A 27,945-nucleotide genomic window follows, 5' to 3' on the forward strand; every position below is an offset into this window, starting at 1 on the left:
GTGTGTATGTGTTCGTGTGTGTATGTGTACTTGCATCAGCTACAAAGACAACTATATATATATACAACAATACAACAATACAAGAAATGCATGACTATTTGTGACTATTTAAAGGCGGCCATTTTTTTTTGGTACAGCTCTTATTGAACGCCACGGAAAAACCTGAATACCGGAACAGTGAAAAGTTTGGAGACACTCTCCGTCGCTATTAAATGGGAAGGTGTGACCCGGATAATGGATGGATGTTACTACTACAGACATTTTGTTGATGAAAATTATTACCAATTATATGTTTTGGTTTGCATACACTGTCTTGGTTATCATACAGCCTAACAAACTAGTTTGTTTACTTGCGTATCATCTTTATTATATGTGTGTGTGTGATTTATTTGTTCACAGAACACACACAGAAAACGATGAACACTCAGTTTCTGTCTCCTTTTTTCCTCTAATAATCCCTGTGTTAAATGAGGCATTCATGTGCAGTGTGTATTTCTGAATGTTTTGTGTGTGTTTTTTTCTTACAGCTGCAACATAGCAAATCCTGAGGCCAAAGAAAGTTACAAGAGACAGAATTCGGACTAACAAGGTGAGAAACACTATTGAATTCCAGAAAGAAATGGTAGCAAAGTACAACTTTTACAATGGGATTGTAATTAAAGGTTCCGAGTTAACACAGGTTGCAGGGGGAACAGTTTATTGGAGACATAACGAAGCAGGTCATTTATATCGATTTAGCATTATTTTTTGCATGTTTTTGGGTATCTGGAATTGATTAATTGGATTAATATAATTTCTTGTGGAAAAAATGTTATCAGTTTTTGTACGTTTTGGTTTTTGTTAACCCTTTGATGCATGAGTGACTGGACCCTACACTTTTCCATAAGTTACTAGAATACTAGAATCAATGCGTTTTTATGCCAATTTTGCCATTTTGGTTCGGAATAATCACTTGTTTGATTTTTAGTATTATATTTAGGAGTTGATAAGAATCAAAGGTTCTTATTGGATTCCATAGAAAATGCATGCAGGTCATTTTTGACCCACTTATGGAAGGTTGGGGTAGTAACACAAAAACAAAAATTTCTTTAAAAAAAGTTAAAAATGTGAATGGCATGATATCAAAAACATGTTTTTTTGAGGAATATCTGGAATATGAAATGATCATTTTTTTTAAATAAAAAAAAGATATTTCAAGATAACAACCTGACCGGGTCATTTTTGACCCAATTATGGAAGATTGGGGTAGTAACACAAAAACAAAAATTTCTTAAAATGTATAAAAGTTCAAAATGTGAATGGCATGATATCAAAAACGTGTTTTTGAGGAATACTTGGAATATTAAATGATTTTTTAAAAATTAATTATGAAGATATTTCAAGAAAACAACCTGACTGGCACTTATGGAAGGTTGGGTTAGGAACACAAAAACAAAAATTTCTTAAAATATATAAAAGGTAAGTTAAAAATGTGAATGGCATGATATCAAAAACATGTTTTCTGAGGAATACCTGGAATATGAAATGATAAAAAAAAAAAAATCATTACAAAGATATTTCAAGAAAACAATCTGACCGGGTCATTTTTGACCCACTTATGGAAGATTGGGGTAGTAACACAAAAACAAAAAATTCTTAAAATTTTAAAAGTAAAAAATGTGAATGGCATGATATCAAAAACGTGTTTTTTGAGGAATACCTGGAATATGAAATGCTAAAAAAAAAAATTATTACAAAGATATTTCAAGAAAACAACCTGACCGGGTCATTTTTGACCCACTTATGGAAAATTGGGGTAGTAACACAAAAACTAAAAAATATTAAAATGCATAAAAGTTAAAAATATGAATGGCATGATATCAAAAACGTGTTTTCTAAGGGTTTAGCCTTTCTGAAAGGGATAACAATGAAAACTTAAGTTCCACTGGACTGTTGTTGTTGTTATGTGGAATATTTTTGCCACTCAACAAGCTGCTTTGTGACACAATTTTTATTACCCTTAAAAATGCTTCTTCATATGAAGAGGCAAGATGTCACATCCCTTAGCAGTTCTTGTGTGATCTTCTGGAAGAACCAGACCTTGACACTCACGCATGTGTAACGAAAAAAAAAAAAAAGCTAGTCAGCAATTTATTTTTAGACTATACTTTTTTTGTCCAAACTTATGATTAGCGAAAGGATGCTTTGCCATCTGCCGCTTGAGAGATCTCACTCTTTTGGGTTTGATGTTGAATCATCTCAGCAGTGGGAGGCTACTTTTATTTACAATTGGCCACCAGGGGAGTTTTGGCTTGTTTCATCTTGTACGGCTCCTATAAATAGTTCGCCTCGCCAGTCCCTCAAGGAGGAAACTTTCGGGTTTGTTTTCAAGTGCATGCTTCTCTTAAGGAGGTCCGGTCCGGTTGCAAAACAACAGGCGTCATAGCCTTTAACCAGCTCGCTTGTATGGTTATTGAGGGTGTTATTGACACCCTGTGAGACAGTGCCACTCGCGCCGGGAATGCTTCATTACGCCGATGACAAACGTTGTTCACCTTTCGCCAAAAAAAAAAAAAAAAAGCCCAATTTACGACTCTGATGAGCAGTCCGTCTAGGTTGTGTTTATGCCCCAATTATCTCTATGGGGATGTTTTTAGTAGTTGGTAATGAGGGTTGCAGCAGTGGGACTTTTGAAGGCAAGACAGCTTTTCTCGACTTTCCTTATCAAATTAGCTGAAATGCTATACACAATGCTTGGTATCTTTCATCCAAAGTTGCCTGTGATTGCTGTGTGTGTGAGGGAGGTTAGAGGTTTCAATTCCCCTTAACGAATCATCAGAGACCTGCCTAGTTAAAGTGTAATATGGGAAATTTGCTACAAGAAATCCAAAGCAAAATGCATATTTTGCACAATAGCCGCAAATTCGGTCAATTCGGTCGATAAAAATTGGGCTTTAATTCCCATTTTTTTATTACATTGACATGACATTATCTATGGGAAGACCTCCATGGTTTGATTATCGCTCCTTTTTCATAAATCAGTTGGATTATGGTCTATTATGAGTCTAAAAATTATGACTCTGACAATATATATAATAACCTTGGGCAAAAATATAATAGTTTGATGGTGTCATTGCATTATAATTACAGCTCTAAAATGCGTTATTTTGAAATATTTTTACTGAAAAGAGAAAAAAAAAAAGTCAAGTCGAAACAAGTCAAGTCATTTTTGATGAAATTGTAACATTCATTCATTTTTTTTTACTGCTTATTCTCACAAAAGTCGCGAGGGGTTGCTGGAGCCTATCCCAGCTGTCTTCTGGCTGAACTGGTGGCCAGCCAATCACAGCGCAGCACATATAGACAAACAACCATTCACACTCACATTCATACTTATGGACAATTTGGAGTCGCTAATTAACCTAGCATGTTTTTGGAATGTGGGAGGAATGTCAGAGTACCCGGAGAAAACCCACGCATGCACGGGGAGAACATGCAAACTCCACACAGAGATGGCCGAGGGTGGAATTGAACTCGGGTCTCCTATTTGTGTAGCCTGCGTGCTAACCACTCATACACTGTGCAGCCCCTAAAAGGTTTTATTTCCTTTTATTTACAAATTTGGGTAATACGAGTTTAAAAGTCAATATAGGGGTGTTATTTCATGTCTAGAGGGCTCTAATAATGCTTAAATATTTATTCATTTTCTACCGCTTATCTTCACAAGGGTGGCGGGGGGTGCTGGAGCATATACCAGCTGTCTTTGTGGGGAGAGGCGGGGTACACCCTGGACTGGTGGCCAGCCAATCACAGGGCACATATAGACAAACAACCATTCACACTCACATTCATACCTATGGACAATTTGGAGTCGCTAATTAACCTAGCATGTTTTTGGAAGAAAACCCACACATGCACGAGGAGAACATGCACACAGAGATGGCCGAGGGTGGAATCGAACTCGTGTGTGGCCTACGCGCTAACAACTTGTCCGCCGAAAGTGTAAATATGTATTTAAAATAAACATTCTAAATAAATAATAACCAAGATGTCGTTAATGGACAATATAGTCCATAGGATTGTTATCAAAACTGTAAAAGACGACATCACGCGAGCGTCCAACCTCGGTTCTCACTCGTGTGTGACATACGCTCAAAGACTTTGATGCAGCCGCCGCATTCATGGCGACACGAGCGGAATATTCATAACGCCTTTGTGAGTGTGCGTTCGCTTAAATTGCTTCTCCGTCTGCTGGTCTTCAAAGCAGGTCTAATCTAATTCTGCTCATTTGGGCTCTATATTTATCTGGTCTTCTTTGAAAGCGGACGCTTTTAACATCAGCACAGAGAAGAGGTTGACAGGAAGGAGGACTTCAAATAGGTAATTTAGAGAATAAGGTCGCATTAGGTAGCATTCTTAGACTCCTTTACTCCCGAATAACATAGAAAAACTACATTATTGTACTTTGTTTTTTTTAGTAGCGGCATAACGGCATACATTGTGACGGTTTGGTGCGTACCTTGACTTTAAGGCCAGGGTTTGGTTAATTTTTCGGTCGGAGGGATGGTCATTTTTAGTCAGGGAAGTAGATGCAAAACAAACCTTGAAAAAGAACTTTTTGATTTTTAACATTAAACAGAACTGATGGCAGGTAATACTTCAATTAATACAGTTTGTTTATTATGAAGGCTGCACGGCGGAAAAGTGGTTAGCACGCAAACCTCACAGCTAGGAGACCCGGTTCAATCCCACACTTGGCTATCTCTGTGTGGAGTTTACATGTTTTCCCCGTGCATGCGTGGGTTTTTTCCGGGTACTCCGGTTTCCTCCCACATTCCAAAAACATGCTAGGTTAATTAGCGACTCCAAATTGTCCATAGGTATGAATGTGAGTGTGAATGGTTGTTTGTCTATATGTGGCCTGTGATTGGCTGGCCACCAGTCCAGGGTGTAAAAAAAAAAACGAAAAAAAAATTGTCCTCTCATTCCATGTGGAAGTGGTATTTTTTTTTTTTGTTTTTGCTTTTATGTGCTTCTTCTCAGGCTGCATGGCGACTGAGTGGTTAGCACGCAGGCCTCACATTTCGGAGACCAGAGTTCAATTCCACTCTCGGCTATCTCTGTGTGGAGTTCTCCCCGTGCATGCGTGGGGTTTGTTCTGGTACTTTGGTTTCCTCCCACATTCCAAAAACATGCTAGGTTAATTAGCGACTCCAAATTATCCATAGGTATGAATGTGAGTGTGAATGGTTGTTTGTCTATATGTGCCCTGTGATTGGCTGGCCACCAGTCCAGGGTGTACCCCGCCTCTCCGCCTGAAGACAGCTGGGATAGGCTCCAGCTTTGTGTGGATAAGCGGTAGAAAATGAATGAATATTTAAGCATTATTAGAGCCCTCTAGACATGAAATAACACCCCTATATTGATTTGTAAATAAAAGGAAATGAAACCTTTTAGGGGCTGCGACCCGAGTTCAATTCCGCCCTCGGGTATCCTAGCCGTGAAGCCTGTGTGCTAACCACTTTTACACGGTGCAGCCCCTAAAAGGTTTTATTCCCTTTTATTTACAAATTTGGGTAATAAGAGTTTAAAAGTCAATATAGGGGTGTTATTTCATGTCTAGAGGGCTCTAATAATGATTAAATATTCATTCTAGTTTTCTACCACTTATCCTCACGAGGGTCGCGGGGGTGCTGGAGCCTATCCCAGCTGTCTTCGAGCGAGAGGCTGGGGTATACCCTGGACTGGTGGCCAGCCAATCACAGGGCACATATAGACAAACAACCATTCACACTCACATTCATACCTATGGACAATTTGGAGTCCCTAATCAAAACCCATGCATTTACGGGGAGAACATGGATGGAATTGAACTCGGGTCTCCTAGTTGTGAGGCCGCCGTGAAGCCGCCATATGAGACCAATGAAACACTATTAAATTCTGTCTCGCCAGGAGCCCAAACAGTCGGATGAATTTGTATTTGTTAGGAACAAATGAACAACAAAAGAAGTACATATTCAACTACATTGCAGTTATGTGTTTTCCACGCTGACACTTCTAAATGTCACAGTTGATTGCTGCCTCATGGTCTATTATCCTAATTATAAAAGCTTTCTAGGGCACCTGTTGGAGAGTTATACAAGCTACTTTTAATGCGCCATTTACATAATCTATCGCGACTCGTTTGGGGTTGTTTGGGGTTAGTTTGTCTGTCATTGTTCAGCCTTTTTAGACACTATTGAAGCACAGGCATTCACCATATTTTTCTTAGTACGGTTTTAAATGGGGAAAAAGTTGGCAAAAAAGTGGTAAGCATTAGTGACTATGTTATATGTTGAAGCTGTTTACAATGAGCATGCAAGAAAATGCGTTGTTTGGTGGAAACTTGTCTGAAGTGAACCTTAATTGTGTTATATTGGTAATGGTTTAATTTCATTTGAACATGCATCAGATTACAATTGAATGCATCACATAATCAGTTCACAGTTCCACATGTCCAAAAAGGAGTAGGAAGAAGCAAAGCTTATTAAATCTTACCCCTCCATCTGGTACTTTTACAATCAGTAACTGTTACATTTGTTCACTTCCTGCTTTCCTAATATAGTTTAGTTTTTTTTTTTTTTTTTAATTTTAATTAAATTCATTTTAATTTGTATTTTTTTAACACAATGAAAAACATTTAACTGAATAGAGACTTTAATTGGAGAATGTGTGATTTTTTTTGTGTTTTAATTTTTAACTTTTAATTTTTAATTTTTAATTTTTGATTTTTGATTTTTGATTTTTGATTTTTGATTTTTGATTTTTGATTTTTGATTTTTGATTTTTAATTTTTAATTTTTCCACATATTAATTCTAATATTAATTTTTTTTTCAAGTTTTAATTTTTAATTTTCTAATATTAATTCTTTTTCAAGTTTTAATTTTTTCAAGTTTTAATTTATTTTTTTTAGTTAATTAATTTAAATTTGATTCATTGTTGTATACGCTTATAATAGTTGATGGAACAGTTCTGAACACTTTTTGTGTTTTCGGTCTTCTAGACTAGGTCTTCTTCTTCTAGAACGATTGTGTCCAATCACCTTTGCTGATACTCGGATGTGAGCTGAAGCGTTCTGAACCCGATCAAACAGTTTTATGGACACAGACAGTGAAAGATGGATTGACACACTTTCTCATCCCTATAGATAGATGAGCACACTGAGTGGCAGCTAACATACAACATGGCCGAACACGCCGAACAGCGCGCCTGCGATGTAATTTGTCCGTAAATTATCGAGAGCCATTCACTGGTGACAGTTCATCAGCTGCTCGTTCGCTTGACATTTTTCCCCTTTTGTCTTCCTATTCATTTTTCCCCACCGCCACGACACACACACACACACACACACACAGACATGCACATACACACATAATAAAAGAGGCAGCGGAGTGCAGGGAAAACGCTGTCATGGTAACAGAAGAAGTAGCCATCGTGATGATGATGACGACCGTGAGCTAGACGGGTCTGATCTCCCCCCGTGATGTGATATCACAGCTGCACATCATTACCAGAAGATGGACTTGGGGTCATCTTTAAAGGTCACCCATGGATTTTTGGGAGTGTCGTTGGCTGTGTCGTACACACATAATTCACGCTTTAATTGCAATTTTCTCATATAAATGTCATTCAATTGCGATTGTTCGCCTTGATGACCATCCTGCATGTGAATTATTATTATTATTATTTTTCACTTTAATTACAGGCCTGCATGCAGAACAATGCATCTTCTACTTAAGGGGTGTCCTAACTTTTTCCAGTAAGGGCCACATATTGAAAAATGAAAGAATGCCACTTTGATATTTGGCCAATCTCAGCTTTGTAATATATTTGAAAAAAAAAATATTTTTTCATAATTATGACTTTATTCCCATAATATTTAGATTTTATTCCCTTAATATTATAACCTAATTTTCTCCAAAATACAACTTTATATTGTTATGTTTGTTTCTCATAATATATCGTTTTTAACCATTTTAAAAAAATATTTCAACTCTATTATACTAAAATAGCATTATTATTCCTCATAATTCTTATGTTTATTCTCTTGAAATTGTGCTTTTTTTCTCTAAATATTTTGACTTTTGTAAAATTACTCTCATATTATTCCCATAATATTTTGACTTTATTCTCGTAACATCATAACTTTTTCCTCCAACCTAATTTTCTGACTTTATTCCTTGTTTTTCTTTTGATATTATGACTTAAAAAATATTTTTAAATATTTTTTTTAATATTTAAACTTTATGCTAACAAAATGCGGTTGTTTTTCCCGCTATGTTATTTTTGTAAAATTATTACTTTTTCTCATAAGATTACAACTTTTTTCTTTTAATGCTCTAGTTGCTAGCTGTTAGCATGCTAGCTGTTAGCATTTATATATTTTGGGAATTTTTGGGCCTATAGCTTTAGCAATTGAGATCTGTTTATTGAAGCATGTTATCAAAATGTATCTATACCTGTTGCTAGCATGATACCTATTAGCATTGTTAGCATTTCCATTTTGTTGGCATGTAAAAAAACGTTTAGCAGGCAAAAGCCATCAAGTTGGTCTGAAAAGCAGCATGGAATTCGAAGAAAAGTACTTGTCGCAGTGAAGTTTACCACTTTGGTCTAATTACCGCAGTATCAAGTACCAAGTACCAAGTTATCTTGCCTCTTAAAGTTGTGCACCGAGTGTCAGAGGCGATGAAGTTCCCGGCAGGAAGCTTCATCCTACCTAACAGCCCATTGAGGACCGCCATCACAGCCTCTGCTTATTTCCCCGCCTTTCACGAGTCTCTCTGGTGTCTTGTCAGGCTCATTACGGCGAGACAAGAGTTCACTTCTCCTAACGATGCGAGCTTCACAGGCGATAACGAGCCTCCCGACCGCCACGTGTCTGCATCCAACAGGCGTTGCACGGGCACGCCATGTTTTTACTTCCATAGCCTATAGTTATATGGTAGAATATGCTTTATTAGAGGTTTTGATAAGGGATGTGGGCATTACAAATTGACCCCCATTTAGTTAATGAAGACATTTAATGCTAATAATGAAAAATATTTAACAATAATACAGCATGATGCTGAAATATATAATATTAATTATAAAATATCTTGAACATTTTAAAAATATTTTTAATTATAAAAATTAATCTAATAATTAAAATAATGAAATGAAATAAAAATAAAATTATTAAAATAATTAATACCTCGCCCGAAGATAGCTGGGATAGGCTCCAGCATCCTTGCAACCCTCGTGAGGAAAAAGCGGTAGAAAATGAATGAATGAATGAAATAATTAATACAAAAATAAGATATAAGAAAAATATTTAACAATAATACAGCATGATTGATGCTGAAATATATGATATTAATTATAAAATATTTTAAATAATTGTTTAAATATTTTTAATTATAAAATAATATAATAATTAAAATAATTAAATTAAAGTAAAATTATTAAAATTAAAATAATTAACAGAAAAATAAGTTATAAGATAAGAAAAATATCTAACAATAATACAGCACGATGCTGAAATATATAATATTAACTATCAAATATTTTAAATAATTGTTTTAAAAATGTAATTATAAAATTAATATAATAATTAAAATAATTAAATAAAAATAATTAAAATAATTAAATTAAAATAATTAAAATTAAAATAATTAATATAAAAATAAGTTAGAAGATATAAGAAAAATATTTAACAATAATACAACATGATGCTGAAATATATAATATTCATTGTTAAATATTTTAAATACATTTTTAAATATTTTTTTAATTATAAAAATTAATATAAAGTAATTAAATTAAAATAAATTTATTACAATTATTACAATTAAAATGATTAATATAAAAATATGTTTCAATTTCGAAAGCTGTTTAAGGGAACAATTTTAAATGTGCATTATTCCTGGTTGACCTTAATGTATGACTTTTCCGCACGTACTTTGAAAATGTGCTATACTATTTCCACTTAATGACTTTAACTTTTCCGTCTTTCTTCTATTTCCAGGTTGGCTAAGCCGAGGATGTCCTTGCAATTTTTTTTCCCCTTTCCAAAGGAGGTGGTAGTGTCGCTGCAGGCGATGCTAGATGAGTGTGGACAGTATATCTCTGTCACAGCACACACGTATACCAGCACTGTGCTGCCAACCCAGTGAGATGTGACTCAACTGCGGCCGCCATTGCTCCAGTCTACGTCCTGTCATCTCCCAGGTGAGTCGGCCCCGCTAAATGTCCGTCACAGCTTTGTGGGCCTTGTCAGTGTGACTTTGGGCTAAAGACAGTCACACTTAAACAAGAGGACTTGGAGAGAGTAGACCTACACCGTTGCTGTGACATTGCTGGAATTGAACTTGGGTTTCCTAGCTGTGAGGCTTGCGTGCTAACCACTTGCTGTGCATCCTAGCTGTAACATGAAATCAATCAGTGGTTACAACCTCAGGTTTTCAGCCAGTCAGTGGATAAAAGTACTGATAATACTGATAACTCATAAATAATTTGGGAGATGCCTGGTGGGATACGCTGTGGTTATCTACCATTACTTATGTCACGTTAAATAAAAAATAAAAAATCATAAATAAAAAATCATAAATAAAAAATAAAAAATAAAAAATAAAAAATAAAAAATAAAAAATAAATAATAAATAATAAATAATAAATAATAAATAATAAATAATAATATTATATATATATATATAAATAATAATAAAATAAAGATTTTTTGTAACAAAAAACTACTTTCTCCATCACAGTGCTGTCCAACTGATGTTCACGAGGGTATTATTAGAGCCCTCTAGACATGAAATAACACCCCTATATTGACTTTTAAACTCTTATTTCCCAAATTTGTAAATAAAAGTAAATAAAACCTTTTACAGTGTACGAGTGGTTAGCACACAGGCTTCACAAATAGGAGACCCGAGTTCAATTCCACCCTCGGCCATCTCTGTGTGGAGTTTGCATGTAGTCCCCGTGCATGCGCGGTTTTTCTCCCACATTTCAAAAACATGCTAGGTTAATTAGCGACTCCAAATTGTCCATAGGTATGAATGTGAGTGTGAATGGTTGTTTGTCTATATGTGCCCTGTGATTGGCTGGCCACCAGTCCAGGGTGTACCTGTAGCATTTTTATCCGTTTTCATAGATAGACACTTGATATGAACACTTAGCACTATCATGGTAGGTGTTAACATTAGCATGTTAGCATTGTAGCATTTTTGCCATTTTCATAGGCAAACACTATTTTGCGGCTACATGGCGAACCTAGTGGGTAGCACGCAGACCTCACAGCTAGGAGAACCAGGAGTTCCAATTCCACCCTCAGCCGTCTCTGTGTGGCTACGTTTTCTCCGGGTACTCCGGTTTCCTCCCACATTCCAAAAACATGCTAGTTGCTAATTAGCGACTCCAAATTGTCCATAGGTATGAATGTGAGTGTGAATGGTTGTTTGTCTATATGTGCCCTGTGATTGGCTGGCCACTAGTCCAGAGTGTAGAAGACTCATGAGGATAAGCGTTAGAAAAATTAATGAATGTTGATAGAAACGCTTGTCACTCCAAACGAAACCAAATGTGATCGTGCCGCATGTTGGAGACCACTACCACACGGACCTAATAATGCTCAGCTGTGCCTGACGCAGCCAGAGAGATCCATGATGTAACTAAAAGAGGTTTTCTCAATGGAAAAAAAGTAGCTTTTATTAGCGGTAGTTTTCGTTTGGCATCCTCGTTGGAGCTGCATTCCATGTCGTCTGCATCCGTGAAGGACGCTGGCTGGCGTGCACATTTTTCGACCAATGGAAAATGTCAGAGCAATTTGAGAGGAGGGACGCTGTCATTTTGGTTTAAAAAACATCCATACGCCATCCAAACGCCACATCATCATCATGCGGGAAAGTGGGACGTTTGTTTTGAAAGGATATGAGAGACATTGTGAAGTGTGTGTGTGTGTGTGTGTGTGTGTGTGTGGTTGGTGCGATTGGAAATATCATTAATTCATTTCAAATATGTGTTCATTTCTGCAAATCTGCATGTTTTCGGATTCCATTAGTAGGTAATGATGGAAACACCTGCGTCTCGTCCCTCTGAGGTCAAATTTAGCCTCCATGCATGTGTATGTGTGTGTGTGTGCCTGCCAAATTGTGCTCCTGTGCATGTCAGACAGATCAGCTTTGCTCTAGTCCAAAAAAAAAAAGTAGGGGGGGGGGGAGTGTGCTCTGAAAATAGTCCTGATCGAAGAGTACTGTTTCACATTACATTGCACAAAGGAGAGCCATGCAGACACGGCAGCCATGACTGTGGTGTCTTCTGTCATTTTTATGGACGCTTCTGAACCCAAATAGCACAACCAGGCTGCTTCAAAGGATGTCGTTCAAGGACAAACAATTAATATCATCACATAAAATACTGCGGAAATTGACATAATTTAATTTAGTTTGTCTGCAACTGCCTATTTTTTTTTAATTTTCCATATTTTAATTACAAATCACACATTAATTGGTGTCATAATAAAACCGAATAAAGCTTAAAATCAGAATCTCCTTTTTTCAATAATTATTGGTATCAATACTTATTGACACGATATCGGTATCGGAAATTGAGTGTATATATATCGGCAATATCGGCAAAAAATCCAATACCGTATATCCCTTTTTTTAGGTTGCTAAAATCCTCACTCATTTGATTATTACAAAAATTATATTTATTGATAAAACAGCTGCATGGTGGATAAGTGGTGGACAAGACCCGAGTTCAATTCCACCTGCGACCCTCGTGTGGATAAGCGGTAGAAAATGAATGAATATTTAAGCATTATTAGAGCCCTCTAGACATGAAATAACACCCCTATATTGACTTTTAAAGTCAAATGTATTACCCAAATTTGTAAATAAAAGGAAATAAAACCTTTTAGTGGCTGCACGGTGTGCGAGTGGTTAGCACACAGGCTTCAGAAATAGGAGACCCGAGTTCAATTCCACCCTCGGCCATCTCTGTGTGGAGTTTGCATGTAGTCCCCGTGCATGCGCGGGTTTTCTCCCACATTCCAAAAACATGCTAGGTTAATTAGCGACTCCAAATTGTCCATAGGTATGAATGTGAGTGTGAATGGTTGTTTGTCTATATGTGCCCTGTGATTGGCTGGCCACCAGTCCAGGGTGTACCCCGCCTCTCGCCCGAAGACAGCTGGGATAGGCTCCAGCACGCCTGCGACCCTCGTGAGGATAAGCGGTAGAAAATGAATGAATATGTAAGCATTATTAGAGCCCTCTAGACATGAAATAACACCCCTATATTGACTTTTAAAGTCAAATGTATTACCCAAATTTGTAAATAAAAGGAAATAAAACCTTTTAGTGGCTGCACGGTGTGCGAGTGGTTAGCACACAGGCGTCACAAATAGGAGACCCGAGTTCAATTCCACCCTCGGCCATCTCTGTGTGGAGTTTGCATGTAGTCCCTGTGCATGCGCCTGTTTTCTCCCACATTCCAAAAACATGCTAGGTTAATTAGCGACTCCAAATTGTCCATAGGTATGAATGTGAGTGTGAATGGTTGTTTGTCTATATGTGCCCTGTGATTGGCTGGCCACCAGTCCAGGGTGTACCCCGCCTCTCGCCCGAAGACAGCTGGGATAGGCTCCAGCACGCCTGCAACCCTCGTGAGGATAAGTGGTAGAAAATGAATGAATATATAAGCATTATTAGAGCCCTCTAGCCATGAAATAACACCCCTATATTGACTTTTAAACTCTTATTACCCAAATTTGTAAATAAAAGGAAATAAAACCTTTTAGTGGCTGCACAGTGTGCGAGTGGTTAGCACACATGCTTCAGAAATAGGAGACCCGAGTTCAATTCCACCCTCTGCCATCTCTGTTTGGAGTTTGTATGTTTTCTCCAGGTACTCCGGTTTCCTCCCACATTCCAAAAACATGCTAGGTTAATTAGCGACTCCAAATTGTCCATAGGTATGAATGTGAGTGTGAATGGTTGTTTGTCTATATGAACCTCCTCATTTCTAAATCCCTAATTTAAATAAAATGTGCTTCTCAAATGGTAGACTGGGGCCCCCTGGTGTCAGTGGGAGGTGTACTCCGAACATTTGGCTATGATTGGCAGGTCTGTTAGTGTGTTGGTGCCAGCAATGCATACAATGGTTTGTACATGTTAATACAATACATTAAAATTCATTAAATGTCCCCTATGGTTTTGGAATGACAAGTGTTGAAATTCGACCTAGTTGCTTCTCGTATCAAAACAACATATTGATAGATTGATGAATTATATATATGTTTTTTTTTTCCATTTCAATGAAAGGAAAGTACATTTTAGCGGTTTAAAAGCTCAAGAAATGATTGATTAGCCTCATGTGCAAAGCCTGTTCCTAATAAAATAAACCAAAACAACATTAATCCTTCTTTTAGTCAAAACTGAACCAGGCGAGTGAACTTTTATGACAAAAAAAAAATCAGCTTTTATGGCACAAATTTTGGCACAAATTCAATAATAATATTTCTGACCTCACAAACACATTAATGTGACTGATGTGAATGAGTGACATGTCGTTCAAATGCAGTAGATTGATCAGAAATGATGACAGGAAGTCACGTTTTATGGTTCTTGTGGTTTGAATGTTCCTGCGGTTTATTATTATTATTATTATTATTATTATTATTATTATTATTATTATTATTATTATTATTATTATTATTATTATTATTATTATTATTATTATTATTATTATTATTATTATTATTATTATTATTATATATAAAGCTTTGTATATATAAAGCTTTGTATGAAACTGGCAGGGAGCAGTTATTATTATTATTATTGTTGTTGTTATAATAATAATAATAATGATAATAATAATAATAATAATAATAATAATAATAATAATAACACAGCAACATCAATTAATATAATAATAATAATTATTATTATTAATAATAATAATAAAAATAATAATAATAATAATTGGCTGGAGATTTAAAGAACAGATGAAGCCGTCCTCCATCTTGATGGATAATAATAATAATAATAATAATAATAATAATAATAATAATAATAATAATAATAATAATAATAATAATAATAATAATAATAATAATAATAATTGGCTGGAGATTTAAAGAACAGATGAAGCCGTCCTCCATCTTGATGGATAATAATGATAATAATGATAATGATAATAATAATGATAATGATAATAATAATAATAATGATAATGATAATAATAATAATAATAATAATAATAATAACAATAATAATAATCATAATCATAATCATAATCATAATCATAATACAGCATCAACATCGCCGGTTCTAATAACTTGGCTGGAGATTTAAAGAACAGATGAAGCCGTCCTCCATCTTGATGGATTCACTTTTTTTTTTTTTACAATTTCATAATATAATGGCCGCTGATTCACATTATTGCTCCCTGGCAGTTTCATACAAAGCTTTATATATCGGGCTGAAAATGTAATAATACAAAAAGGCTCTGACTCAGACATAATTTTAATCACACATATTCAGAACAGAGTGAATAGATATAAGATGGAGCTCCTAAAGACCTCACTGCCCTCCTTGTCTATCTTTAAATGTAAAAAGAGAAAAAAAAATCATTATTATTTGATCTATTTTAGTCTTAATTGAACGCACGAACTTTACTATCCCCTGTTGTTCCACTAGAGGGCGACATTTGTCTGTGTTCTGTCATGTTTAACTCTCCAAAGAAAGACTTATTTATATAAACAATGAGTTTTACCATCATTTTATCACTTCATCCATCATAGTGATGTTATTATTTAACATTGCAAAGGTCTTTTTATTCCTTTTGTAGCTCCCAAAATAAATGTAGAGTTCATAACTTCGTATCCTTTTGTTGTTGACGTAGTAAAACCACATAAAGTTCCCGACTCTTTTTCTTTATTATTGATTATGTTTGCTTTAGTTCAGTGATGGCACATTGATATATGAGCACGGATAAATGTCATGGTGAGCGTTTTAAAAACACTTTTTGTGTTCAAGTTGGAAATGCATATTTGGCATGTGAGGTATTTTGACTCAAATTATAGGATTTTTTTTGTTTTTTGTTCATTAAATGGCCGTCAGACCACAATGAGAAAAGGTCCTTGAGCATTGGAGCCTATCCCAGCTGTCTTTCGGGCGAGAGGCGGGGTACACCCTGGACTGGTGGCCAGCCAATCACAGGGCACATATAGACAAACAACCATTCACACTCACATTCATACCTATGGACAATTTGGAGTCGCTAATTAACCTAGCATGTTTTTTTTGGAATGTGGGAGGAAACCGGAGTACCCGGAGAAAACCCACGCATGCACGGGGAGAACATGCAAACTCCACACAGAGATGGCCAAGAGTGGAATTGAACTCAGGTCTCCGAACTGTGAGGTCTGCGTGCTAACCACTCGGCCGCCATGCAGCCTGAGAAGAAGCACATAAAAGAAAAAAAATAAAATCATTAAAAATACCACTTCCACATGGAATGAGAGGAGAATTCTTTTGTTTGTTTTTTTTTACACCCTGGACTGGTGGCCAGCCAATCACAGGGCACATATAGACAAACAACCATTCACACTCACATTCATACCTATGGACAATTTGGAGTCGCTAATTAACCTAGCATGTTTTTGGAAAGTGGGAGGAAACCGGAGTACCCGGAGAAAACCCACGCATGCACGGGGAGAACATGCAAACTCCACACAGAGATGGCCGAGGGTGGAATTGAACCCTGGTCTCCTAGCTGTGAGGTCTGCGCGGTAACCACTCGAACGCCGTGCCGCCCCTTTAATAAATTAACATTTTCATTGCATAATGGCGTTTTAGGCCAAATTCACATCTCGATCTCCGATTGGTTTTTACATTAAACAAACAGTATCTAGCATGTCAAGGGGTCTCATGGTCCCCAGAGTCGTATGAGATATCAGCTAAGCTACTCGAGTCACTGAAACTCATCACGGTGTTCACAAAAGAATCATGTTTTCCGTGCGGGAATGCTCCCCCCCCCCCTCCAAAAAAAAAAAAAAACCCTTGTGGCCTTTGCAAGGCCGTGATGCAAATGCCATGTGGGTGTGGGATCTGGAGTTGACGGCTTCGGGCCTGAGTAAATACTGCAGCAGCCATTCCTGGCATTGCTGTGTATGGCGCAGGAAGGAAATGTCTGTAATCAGGGGGGAACTTCATGGTTTCCCATAGCTGCCACAGGAAGTGGATCGGTAGCAGAGTAGATGACGAGGAGTTAAAAGTTGAGCGTTCAAAGGCGCCTCTGCAGCTCATATGCAACTTGGTTTGTTAGTATCGTATCGTATTTTCTCATTTGCATCTTGAATTTATTATTGCATTCTACTTCTAGAGTGACTTTTGTAGTCAAATTGATGTTTCCCATGAGGAACGTTTTTATTATCTCCTGAGGTTTCAGAGAGACTGAGTTGTACTGCCATTTCCTGCCTTCCAACCGACCAAAAACGCCTCCTCCCTAATGTGTGGAGGATTAATGCTCTTATAGCCTCCATAATTACAATTTAATATATATTTTTATCCTAGTTTGTTTAGAAAAACAGTGGTTCTAGACAAGAACCCTGGGGCACTCCTTGTAGCTCACAAGGCTAATGTGCAGAGGATTAATGCTCTTATTGCTTCCATAATTACAATTTAATATATATTATATCTTAGTTTGTTTAGAAAAACAGTGGTTCTAGACAAGAACCTTGGGGCACTCCTTGTAGCTGACAAGGCTAATGTGTGAAGGATTAATGCTCTTATAGCTTCCATAATTACAATTTAATATATATTTTATCTTAATTTGTTTTAAAAGAAAAATAGTGGTTCTAGACAAGAACCCTGGGGCACTCCTTGCAGCTGACAAGGCTAATGTGTGGAGGATTAATGCTCTTATAGCTTCCATAATTACAATTTAATATATATTATATCTTGGTTTGTTTAGAAAAATAGTGGTCCTAGACAAGAACCCTGGGGCACTCCTTGTAGCTGACAAGGCTAATGTGTGGAGGATTAATGTTCTTATAGCCTCCATAATTACAATTTAATATATATTTTATCTTAATTTGTTTAAAAAAAACAGTGGTTCTAGACAAGAACCCTGGGGCACTCCTTGTAGCTGACAAGGCTAACGTGTGGAGCATTAATGTTCTTATAGCCTCCATAATTACAATTTAATATATATTTTTATCTTAGTTTGTTTAGAAAAACAGTGGTTCTAGACAAGAACCCTGGGGCACTCCTTGTAGCTGACAAGGCTAATGTGTGGAGGATTAATGTTCTTATAGCCTCCATAATTACAATTTAATATATATTATATCTTAGTTTGTTTAGAAAAATAGTGGTTCTAGACAAGAACCCTGTGGCACTCCTTGTAGCTGACAAGGCTAATGTGCGGAGGATTAATGTTCATATACTAGCTTCCATAATTACAATTTAATATAGATTTTTATCTTAGTTTGTTTAGAAAAACAGTGGTTCTAGACAAGAACCTTGGGGCACTCCTTGTAGCTGACAAGGCTAATGTGTGGAGGATTAATATTCTTATAGCTTCCATAATTACAATTTAATATATATTTTATCTGAATTTGTTTTAAAAGAAAAATAGTGGTTCTAGACAAGAACCCTGGGGCACTCCTTGTAGCTGACAAGGCTAATGTGCGGAGGATTAATGTTCTTATAGCCTCCATAATTACAATTTAATATATATTATATCTTAGTTTGTTTAGAAAACAGTGGTTCTAGACAAGAACCCTGGGGCACTCCTTGTAGCTCACAAGGCTAATGTGCAGAGGATTAATGTTCATATACTAGCTTCCATAATTACAATTTAATATATATTATATCTTAGTTTGTTTAGAAAAACAGTGGTTCTAGACAAGAACCCTGGGGCACTCCTTGTAGCTGACAATGTTAATGTGTGGAGGATTAATGTTCTTATAGCCTGCATAATTACAATTGAATATATATTATATCTTAGTTTGTTTAGAAAAATAGTGGTTCTAGACAAGAACCCTGGGGCACTCCTTGTAGCTGAAAAGGCTGATGTGTGGAGGATTAATGTTCTTATAGCCTCCATAATTACAATTTAGTATATATTTTTATCTTAGTTTGTTTAGAAAAACAGTGGTTCTAGACGAGAACCCTGGGGCACTCCTTGTAGTTGATTCTCACTGACTTTTTGGAAGTTCTGCTGTTGAAATCTTCTCCCTATCAATCAAATATCGTTGATTTAAACACAATTTGAAATTTGAAACATACATATATTCATTTTTTATACGGCTTGTCTTCACTGGGGAAGTCGGCAGCCAATTGCTAGGCAAATATAAACAAGGTATTTTTACTCACTTTAACAGTTCAAAACAAATCAATTTTAAATAATTAAATAAATTTAAAATATAAAAAATAAATTTAAAATAAATTTTATTATTAAATAATAATAATTTAAATTAAATTAAATTTTTAAATTTGGGTTTTTTATTATTTAAATAAATTTAAATAATTTCATTAAAGCACACTTGCTATGTCTTACAGTACTTTTGTGTGATCAGGCTAATGTCGTGGAGTTCTTCAACTATCGGGGATAACATCAGTTTCTTATGCCAGAATAAAAATACGGGTTAAGGAGAACAACCTTAAACTGAGCCCCTAATTACATGCCCCGACAGATTTTTCCTTGTAATTATTTGCCCCTCTAAGATTTTCGATTCTAATGGACATTCAGTGTGCCGGTGTGGAAAAGAGTAAGTGGTTCCAGGTTTTGACGCTATTTCCCTACGCGGGTCACTTTATACACATAATTTATTAATTACTTTGAAACCTCAAATACATATACGGTATCTAATGCGCTTTTAATACTGTTGCTAGCCTAATTTAAAAGTTCCCGTTGAGTCAGCAGAGCTTCATGGCGGCTATCATATACGTAAAAAAATGGTTGTTTCTTTTAATTAAGAATTTTTTTTTTTTTTTCTGTTTGGCTTCTGAGTGACTGTTTTCCTGCCGACTCGCCTTGTTCTTTCTCTGCTGTGTGGGGCGGGATAGAAGAAACAGCATACTAAGCACTTTTTTTTTTTTTTTAATCAGGGCTCCAAGTGATGATGCCAAATAAAATCTGCCTGGCAACCAGTTGCCAATGAGCAAATGAAGCTATTTTTAAGTCTGTTTTTGTTTGGAAGCGTATGTCATGAGTCAAGGCCGTCGGAGGGTTAATTAGAGCTATGGGAAAGTCACAGTCTGTTGAAATCTGGGAATGTTGGACAAGTGTGAAGGAGTCACCCAACCCTTTCGGTGTCGCCGTAACATTCTGTTTTTTTTTTGTTTTTTTTTGATGACGCGAGGGAAGCGCTGGATTCCAGATGCACGAAAAAACATCTTTTTTATCCATTTTTTGTCCAGGCTCTTTGTGGTGCCTGCTGTTTATAGCTCCCTAGCTTATTTGTGCTAATTGAAAAATTCATAATGAGACGACATATTGTCATTTTGCAGCCTGATGAAAATATGGAAAATTTGGCACATTTTGTAAAAAGTGCATAATTTGAATATTTAATGGAACTATGTGTCATTATTAGTCAATATGAATGAAAAACCAACATATGAATAATATGGTAAATAATGCGATATTTTAGGGCTCTTGAACACAATTCAGCCACCAGTTTCACCGATCTTCACCAAAATTGGTGGAGACATTAGGCATGATGGGACACACAAAAAAGTCTCAAGAACCAATCTTAGCAAACGGACATGAAGGTGGCCATTTTGGCTTGAACCGGGTATTTGGTTAAAGTCCCTGGGACTTTGACCAAATGAGCTCAGATCTAAATCACTTAGACGAGATAAATGGACGATGACAAAAAAGTCTCAAGAACTAATTTTGGCAAACGGACATGAAGATGGCCATTTTGGCTGGAAACGGGTGCGGGACTTTGACCAAATTAGATCAGATCAAAATCACTTAGATGAGATAAGTGGACAATGACAAAAAAAAAGTCTCAAGAACTCATCTTGGCAAACGGACATGAAGATGGCCATTTTGGCTTGAACCGGGTATTTGGTCAAAGTCCCTTGGAGGACTTCAAGGGACTTTGACCAAATGAGCTCAGATCAAAGTCACTTAGACGAGATAAGTGGACGATGACAAAAAAGTCTCAAGAACCAATCTTGGCAAACTGACATGAAGATGACCATTTTGGCTTGAACCGGATATTTGGTCAAAGTCCCTTGCAGGACTTTGACCAAATGAGCTCTGATCAAAATCACATAGACGAGATAAGTGGACGATGACAAAAAAGTCTCAAGAACTCATCTTGGCAAACGGACAAGAAGGTGGCCATTTTGGCTTGAACCTGGTATTTGGTCAAAGTCCTGCAAGGGGACTTTGACCAAATGAGCTCAGATCAAAGTCACTTAGACGAGATAAGTGGACGATGACAAAAAAGTCTCAAGAACCAATCTTGGCAAACTGACATGAAGATGACCATTTTGGCTTGAACCGGGTATTTGGTCAAAGTCCCTTGGAGGACTTCAAGGGACTTTGACCAAATGAGCTCAGATCAAAGTCACTTAGACGAGATAAGTGGATGATGACAAAAAAGTCTCAAGAACCAATCTTGGCAAACTGACATGAAGATGACCATTTTGGCTTGAACCGGATATTTGGTCAAAGTCCCTTGCAGGACTTTGACCAAATGAGCTCTGATCAAAATCACTTAGACGAGATAAGTGGACAATGACAAAAAAAAGTCTCAAGAACTCATCTTGGCAAACGGACAAGAAGGTGGCCATTTTGGCTTGAACCTGGTATTTGGTCAAAGTCCTGCAAGGGGACTTTGACCAAATGAGCTCAGATCAAAGTCACTTAGACGAGATAAGTGGACGATGACAAAAAAGTCTCAAGAACCAATCTTGGCAAACTGACATGAAGATGACCATTTTGGCTTGAACCGGGTATTTGGTCAAAGTCCCTTGGAGGACTTCAAGGGACTTTGACCAAATGAGCTCAGATCAAAGTCACTTAGACGAGATAAGTGGATGATGACAAAAAAGTCTCAAGAACCAATCTTGGCAAACTGACATGAAGATGACCATTTTGGCTTGAACCGGATATTTGGTCAAAGTCCCTTGCAGGACTTTGACCAAATGAGCTCTGATCAAAATCACTTAGACGAGATAAGTGGACAATGACAAAAAAAAGTCTCAAGAACTCATCTTGGCAAACGGACAAGAAGGTGGCCATTTTGGCTTGAACCTGGTATTTGGTCAAAGTCCTGCAAGGGGACTTTGACCAAATGAGCTCAGATCAAAGTCACTTAGACGAGATAAGTGGACGATGACAAAAAAGTCTCAAGAACCAATCTTGGCAAACTGACATGAAGATGACCATTTTGGCTTGAACCGGGTATTTGGTCAAAGTCCCTTGGAGGACTTCAAGGGACTTTGACCAAAATGAGCTCAGATCAAAGTCACTTAGACGAGATAAGTGGACGATGACAAAAAAGTCTCAAGAACTCATCTTGGCAAACAGACCTGAAGGTGGCCATTTTGGCTCGAACCGAGTATTTGGTCAAAGTCCTCCAAGGGACTTTGACCAAATGAGCTCAGATCAAAGTCACTTAGACGAGATAAGTGGACGATGACAAATTGAAAAACGTTTTAGTTCATGTCAGAAAATGTGGGCGGGGCATGGCGACAATCTTTTATGGTCAGTCTCACGAATTGCTACAAAAATTGTTATAATTTATCAGCGCATGAAGGTGGCCATTTTGGCTTGAACCGAGTATTTGGTCAGAGTCCTCCAAGGGATGAATTGCTACAAAAATTGTAATAATTTATCAGCGCAAAGTCATATCTTGATCCTAATTGGTGTATATAATGAACATAACACCCTAAAGCTACACATTGCTTAAAATAATTATTCGTCAAGACAAAATATTTTCTCATAATTATCAAATAGTTATTAAATAAAATGAAATTTTTAAGTTTTTAATGACAATTTATAAAATTTTTTGTACATACAAATGATTTTTTTTCTCTCTAGCTTGTGTGGATTGCGTTGCCGCAGTATGACACAATAAATGTTAGTTATTGGCGGTTTATGAATGAAATATCGTGCTCCGTTTGTTATTTTCCATAAAATCCTCCGTAGAGAAAGTTGTATTTGGCGCCATAAGCCAACATCTTGCAACCATCAACATAACTGAGCCTATTTGATAACTATTTGATGACTATTTATAGAAAGTCTATGAAGTTATTTAGTCATTTGTGAGTGTAACACAATAGATCACCATACGGGGCATAATGAAGCATCTGAAGAGAAATGATGTAATGCTTAGCTCGATGCTATAATCATGTAGTTTGAGTGAGGTAAATCACTTGAGTCATATTTTTCTCAGAATTACGATGACAACATAGTAGTTTGCGAGATTATCGGTCAATTTTAATTCACCGGAATTTCGTTTCATTTGGTAGTAATTTTGGAGGCAGAAAGTTGCGTCCAAAACGGTGCTTCCTGTTGGATGCGAGGCGTACCGCAGGCTCGCTTCATACCCGAGCTACCGTTGAACAACAATAAGGGGCCTTCATTGTGTCCTCGGGGCTTTGGTGACAGATCAGTTTTTAGCCACCCCACTAACGAAAAACACCCGTCTGGGGCGGCTCTGCTTTTTATGCACAGTAGTTTTAAACCCCTCGGTGAACCTCTGGATCAGCTTCTGCTCAAGTTTCTGTCAGTCAAAACAGCTCTGCTTTGAGCTTCTTCAACTCTTTTCCCAGATGTGGGTGACTTGGCCCGGGATGTCCTGCACGCTATTCGGGTTTTTTCACGCCTTTTGTGCGGTTGTCTGTGCAGCACGCAATGAGACTATCTTGTTTTCGTGCATGTTAGTACGTTTTGGTTTTTTTTTGGCATTCTTCAAACCTGCAGGTTTGGGTTTTATTTACACTACCGCTCAAAAGTTTGAGATCACTTGGATATTTTTTTTTGGCCAGTCTGAGATATGTTTTTTTTTTTTTTTTTTGGGCAGTCCTGCCATGAAGTCCAGCATCCTGAAGTCGCCGCTTCACTCTTGATACTGACACCGGTGTGATACTGACGGCTACTATTTAGTGTCTGTGAGGCGTCTTTGTCTTAAACTACACACTCGATGCACAGATGTGCATCGTTTTTGTGTCCTTGTTAGACCCAGTTTGTGCTGCAAACTTTTGAGCGGTAGTCTATGTGGAGGACATAGTCGTGGTGACCATGAAGGAGTAATATCTCGACTCAAAATCTCGACACTGGTATTTGACGGTACTATTTGTAAAATGTGTTTTCATTTGCAAGACATTTGAAAGTGATCCCAAACTTTTGAGTGGTAGTCTGTGTGGAGAAAGTAGCCGTGGTGACCATGAAGCAGTAATATCTCGACACAAAATATGTTAGCTGCCCGAGTGCAACGTATGACACCAGCAAAAACGTATGAATGATACACATCGGAAATGTAACGAGTGTGTAAGTTTGTCTTTCAACCTGGAAGAAACGTAAACGCCTGTCGAGTTTGTTTGACTTGACAAAAAACATATGCAGCCGAAAAAATACACCTCGAAAATCTTGTGTTTTTTTTCCACGTAACCAGCCTTAGGAGCCACTATGACCGGTTTTAAGCTAGGTTTAAGATTTGGACCATGGATGTCGGTTTTGGCGTGTGTCCTGCGTCAATTCGCCAAACGCGTGTATTGTTTTACTACTCAGTCATTGTGTTTATATAACACACAATGGACCTGTTGGGGTATTGTCTCAAACTCAATTTACATGGGGGCCACTGGAGCTAGGGTCTGGGCAAGGCTGGGTCAAAAAAAAAAAAACGCATTTATTAAAAACACAAAAATATACAAACTTTTTCAGTGCTTTGGTTCCATTTTCTACAAGAAAAGCTCTGATAAAACATTCCACTGTTCTCAAATATCTTAATTTGTATTTTTCTGCACAAAATAAGATGAAAAATAAATAAACTAAATCAAGAATAAAGAAAAATCAATCAAATATAATAATAATAAAAGGGCAAATAATAAAAACTTAAGAAACCACATATAGTTGGTGGGTAGACAAATAATTTTTTTTACGATTAAAATGAACAAAGCATTATTAGAGCCCTGTAGACATGACAAAACACGACTATAGTCACATTTATACTTTTTTTATTTACAACATATTGCGCAACTGCAGGGTCATGAGACACATGCTAACTCGCAAACTAGAGAGCTAGCGACCTAAACGGTAGCCTTCAAGTTATTTCCTTTAAACTTAAATAGCCAAAAACGTACCACTTCCACACGGATAGGGAGGATAACTATTAACAGTTATTTAACCTTTAACATGAACATTAATCAAACGTAATAATTTTTTTTCTGGGTACATGATACCATACAGCATCCATATCAAACTAACATTAAACTTTCATATCAAGGCGGGGGCCTAAAATTAGTGTAATGTGGCCCGCGGGCCGCGCGTTTGAGACCCCTGGTTTAACGGAAATAGAGAGTTATAAGTCCCACTGGTTGCTTCGATGAGTCTCATTCACAGAGTGGATGAATGACGGCCAATGCCAGGGTCTTCGCTTATCAGTCACTGAATGGTCCGGTTGAGTTCGGTTTTCGTATTTGCGATTAGTCGTTCACAAAAGGCTGCTAAGAAGTTTTATTTATTTGTTACATTATCTCATCTAGAAAGCTCAGTAACGAGATGAATGGCGGCCTCGCATGCAGCTGCGTGGAACACAGCTTCAAAGAATTACTCAAGGCCCACGGGGATTTTCTTCTGGCTTTCCCACCGTTCGCTGAGGCTTAAAGTCCGGGGATGTGACGGCAGTGAGTGTGAGGGTGAAGACTCGGCAAGAAAAGAAATTTAAAATTACTAATGCGATCTCTCCAAACATCTTATCTGATTTTTTTTTTTTTACTCAATCCAATCAGGCTTCGTAAAAAAAAAAAAAAATACAAGCACAGCTTCATGGCCTTACAAATGTACAAATGTTTACAAAAGACATTTTTATATATTTTATTTATATATTTTTTAAATTTTATTTTATATAGTTATATATATTATAATACATATTATTTATGTATATTTTTTTATATATTTTTTGATAATTTTGCATTTAGTTCATCAGCCGTTAAACGCACCACAGTCACACACCAAAGTGCTTCCTAACTACAAACCATATAAGGAAATCCGCCCCTCTGTGACATCACAAAGGGGCGGTTTTACCACGCCTTCTGAAATCGAGCGTTTTGATCCATCCTCAACTTCTTTCAGGGCTCACTTCCAAACGCGCAATCCTAATTATCTGAGACTCTGGCATCGTTTAACACAAGAATACAACATTTTAATTACGTTTATAGGTCAGAAAAGACGAAAATGCACAATAGGTTCCTTTTTAAAATTTAAATGTGAAACAATAAAACTCCATTTTAACTTTCAAGACAAACAACAGCCTTTCACTTTTTGCCTGATATTTTTTGTTTATGCCAACTTCAGAGGTGCATTTTCAGGCCTCACCCGAGTTCGATTCCACCCTCGGCCATCTTTGTGTGGAGTTTACACGTTCTCCCCGTGCATGCGTGGGTTTTCCTCCCTTATTCCAAAAACATGCTAGGTTAATTAGCGACTCCAAATTGTCCATAGGTATGAATGTGAGTGTGAATGGTTGTTTGTCTATATGTGCCCTGTGATTGGCTGGCAACCAGTCCAGGGTGTACCCCGCCTCCCGCCCGAAGACAGCTGGGATAGGCTCTGGCAACCCCCTCCCTGCGACCCTCATGAGGATAAGTGGTTGAAAATGAATGAATGAAAGTCTAAAGGTGACTATAGGGGTGTTATTTCATGTCTAGAGGGCTCTAATAGTGTTAAAAGCCATATTTAGGAGGTCGTAAACACATTTTCGACGCACTAACTAGTAAAATATTCCTACATTGCACTGCATGGTGTATGAGTGGTTAGTGCGCAGGCCTCATAGCTAGGAGACCCGAGTTCAATCCCATCTTTGTGTGGAGTTTGCATGTTCTCCCGTTGCATGCCACATTCCAAAAACATGCTAGGTTAATTAGCGAAATCCAAATTGTCCATAGGTATGAATGTGAGTGTGAATGGTTGTTTGTCTATATGTGCCCTGTGATTGGCTGGCCACCAGTCCAGGGTGTAAAAAAAACCCCGAAAAAAACGAAAAAAAAATTCTCCTCTCATTCCATGTGGAAGTGGTATTTTTAATGTTTTTTTTTTTTTTTTTTTTTTGCTTTTATGTGCTTCTTCTCAGGCTGCATGGCGGCCCGAGATTTGTTGGTTGAATCCTGGATTGTACCAAGTAGACATTTAAAGGTTCTACTTTATATTCTTGCTTTCTTGAGCTCCACCAAAACTTTGATGGGGATGCTTTATGATGCATCTAATACCACGATTGAAGACATTGCCACGATATGACCCAGACATTTTTTTTTTTTTTTTACGACAGATTAATAACTGCAATGCCAGCTTTTTATGAGCCGACAGTGAGTCAACCGGAGCCCAAAAACCGACATTTTGTTTCGCAAATATACCAGGCAGCATCTTTGCTCAATAGCTAACGTGGAACCTTCTCAGCGATTCACCTCGGAATCAACACCAGTCCAAAAAAAAACCCCAGAAGGAATTTGTTGTCTGGGTTTTTACCTTAAATTCTCATGTGAGCCTCAAAGGGATGAGTCTTTCATTACAGTACACCTGTGTTTGATTACCACGTGCCAATCATCAGACGAGGACAGAAGCCCTCCTAAAGCTTTTAAGTGCTGCTTTATGGTCAGCTGATGGTGTTTTGGAGTTTGGTTGACATCGCACCGCTGTAATGTGAGTGAGATTAGACTGAATATTATCAGGAGTATTTGCATCGTTTCTGGTCT

General features: G+C 37.2%; 1 protein-coding gene across 16 annotated transcripts in view; it reads left to right on the top strand.

Moving 5' to 3' along the window:
• Positions 1-27,945, top strand: part of mrtfbb (myocardin related transcription factor Bb) — a 69,285-nt gene that overhangs the window by 20,743 nt on the left and 20,597 nt on the right. For all 16 annotated transcript variants that reach the window (XM_058048933.1, XM_058048934.1, XM_058048932.1 and 13 more), the window contains 2 exons: positions 528-589; positions 10,026-10,228. The gene's annotated coding sequence lies outside the window, so the exon portion shown is untranslated. The remainder of the gene's footprint in view (positions 1-527; positions 590-10,025; positions 10,229-27,945) is intronic.

This window comes from Doryrhamphus excisus, chromosome 15 (genome assembly GCF_030265055.1).
Source record: "Doryrhamphus excisus isolate RoL2022-K1 chromosome 15, RoL_Dexc_1.0, whole genome shotgun sequence".
Taxonomy (NCBI): domain Eukaryota; kingdom Metazoa; phylum Chordata; class Actinopteri; order Syngnathiformes; family Syngnathidae; genus Doryrhamphus; species Doryrhamphus excisus.